Consider the following 2,561-nt stretch of genomic DNA (forward strand, 5'->3'; position numbering starts at 1 on the left):
AAAAAAAAAAAAAAAATAAACTTAGGCCACGTTAACCTGTTTAGAAAAGAAAAAAGGGCAGTGGTGTCATCTGTCTAGGTAGTGGCTTCACTCACCGCCAACGCATGGCTGTGGCTGGAGTGCTGTTGTGCAAAGTGGCGGACTATGTCCGGAGCAAGGACTTCCGGGACCCTCTCATGAGTAAGCACTTCTGGGGCCTAGTTGCCAACTGGGGTCTTCCCATTGCTGCTATCAATGACACGAAGAAATCTCCAGAGATTATCAGTGAGCGGATGACTTTCGCCCTCTGTTGCTATTCTCTGACGTTCATGAGATTTACCTACAAGGTTCAATCTTGAAACTGGCTTCTGTTAGCCTGCCAAATGAAATAGCTCAGCTCATTCAGGGAGGACAACCTATCAACTATGAGATGAGTAAGCGGCCATCTGCATATCAGTGCAAGGACCAGATCTTGTAAGAGACAGTGTTCCAGGCACTGCTGCAGCCACAGACCATATCAGCATGAATAGTTGTGCTGATGGGAAAACACAGAACGCTATCCTGAATGACCACGCCAACATTATTGAATAGCCGAGAGTCCCTAAACCAACTCTCTGCTGCCTTATCAATGCTAAACTTTATTTGTCTTCATCAAGAGTAGTTCAAAATATGCAACTACTTTAATAATTTTGAATGATGGTTTATCTCTAGCAATCTGTAGTAATATGTACATTATCTATTGGAATTTGTGTAATAAAAAATGTAAGGGAACAAAATTTTATAACTACAAGCACTTAAGCACTCAAAATTCTTGACTTTTTCTTTAATGAGAATAGTATAACCCTCAGTTGGTAACATGTCTACACAAAATTTCCAGTGATAACAGTAATAATAATTTATTACTATTATTAATAATTTCGGTGGATAATATTATGGATAATTTTGGTGTTTTCCATATGTAATTCAGAGGCAATAAATGGTTTAAATATTTGCTTAAAAATAAAAGAGCACTGACTGCCCCTCCAGAGGACCAAAGTTCAATTCCTAGCATCTACATGGCTAACAGCCATCGATAACTCCAGTTCCAGGGGATCTAACACTCTTTCCTGGCCTTTTTGGGCATTGTACACATACGGTAAGAAGAAATATATACAAGCAGAACACTCATGCATACATTTTTTAATTAAAAAAACCTGGATTGGTATCTGGGAAACTGTATTTTGATTAACTTCTTTAGGTAATTCAGATATTCTTAAAATTGCTGAGAATGGTTAATATATTAACGCTTATTAACTGAACCTCAATGTGGTGGGGTGGGGGACCAGACAGAAGGATTGTGGTAATGTCTCTCAGTGTCCCACATGTCAGATGACCTGAATTTCTGAGGTGCTTGTTAAGAGAGCAGGAACCTGAGCCTGCATCAGATGTAGTGAGTAAAACTCTTAGACCTGAATCTTATGTTCTCTATCCAGAGAATTCCAGATGATATGTCATGTTAATGTCAGACACTCAGTGCAACAGGCTGATATGTGTTTTCAATTTGGCTGCACATCAGAATTACCAGAGGAGGGCTATAGAAACGGCTCAGTGGTGAAGAGCTCTTGCTGCTCTGGCAGAAGACCTAGGTTTGATTCTCAGCACCTACATGGGAGCTCACAAATGGCTCACAAATGGCTATGTAACTCCGTTTCCAGGTAATCCAATGTCCTCTTTTGACCTCCACAGGGTATGCAAGTGATATAGACAAAAATTCAAGTAAAATATTCACACACACAAAATAAACAAATCTGAAGAAGAGAAGAAAGAAGAAAAAGGAGGAGGAGGGAAAGAAGGAGGACGAGAAAATAGAAGAGGAGGAAGAGGAGGAGGAGAGAAGGAGAAAAAGGAGGAGGAGGAGGAAGCCCAAGGAGACAGAAAGGTAGAGGGGCCAGTGAGACGGCTCAGTGGGTAACTGGTGCTTGCATTGAGGCTCAGTTACCTGAGTGTAATCCCTACAGAGCTGACTCCCACACGCTGGCTTTAACCTCCACTCAGCATGCTACCTACCCTAGAACTATAAATAAAACATTTGAAAACCTAAACACTGAGGTTGGAGAGATGAATCAGCAGTTAAGAATTTGTATTGCTCTTCCAGAAGACCCAAGTTCAGTTCCCAGTTGTGAGGCTCTCAACTACCTGTAACTCCAGCTCCCGGGAATCTGACACCTCGTCCGGATTCCATGGGCAGGCACCTGTACTCACGTGTGTGCAAACCCACACACCAACATATACATAATTACAAAAAATAAAAATAAATCTTAAATAAAAAACCCTAAACATTAAATAAAAGAAAAGTCAAATGGATCTCTGGTGTGAGCAGGCTGGCTCATGGTATGAATGTTAAGGGAAAAGATTAGTATATTAATTTTCTATTGCTATTGTAACACATCACTATAAACTTAGTGACTTCAAAGAACACAAATGTCTTATTTTATAATTTTCAAGGTCAAACAGTTTTACTGGATAACAGTGTTGGGCTCCTTCCCGGGAGCTCTTGGGGGAGAATCAACTTTACTCCCTTTTCCAGCTCTAGAAGCAGTTCA

The 2,561-nt window shown here is 40.5% G+C and overlaps 1 pseudogene; it reads left to right on the plus strand.

Moving 5' to 3' along the window:
• Positions 1 to 104: 104 nt before the first annotated feature.
• On the plus strand, positions 105 to 457 carry LOC116085158 (annotated as a pseudogene).
• The last annotated feature ends 2,104 nt before the right edge of the window (positions 458 to 2,561 follow it).

This window comes from Mastomys coucha, unplaced genomic scaffold, assembly GCF_008632895.1.
Source record: "Mastomys coucha isolate ucsf_1 unplaced genomic scaffold, UCSF_Mcou_1 pScaffold9, whole genome shotgun sequence".
Taxonomy (NCBI): domain Eukaryota; kingdom Metazoa; phylum Chordata; class Mammalia; order Rodentia; family Muridae; genus Mastomys; species Mastomys coucha.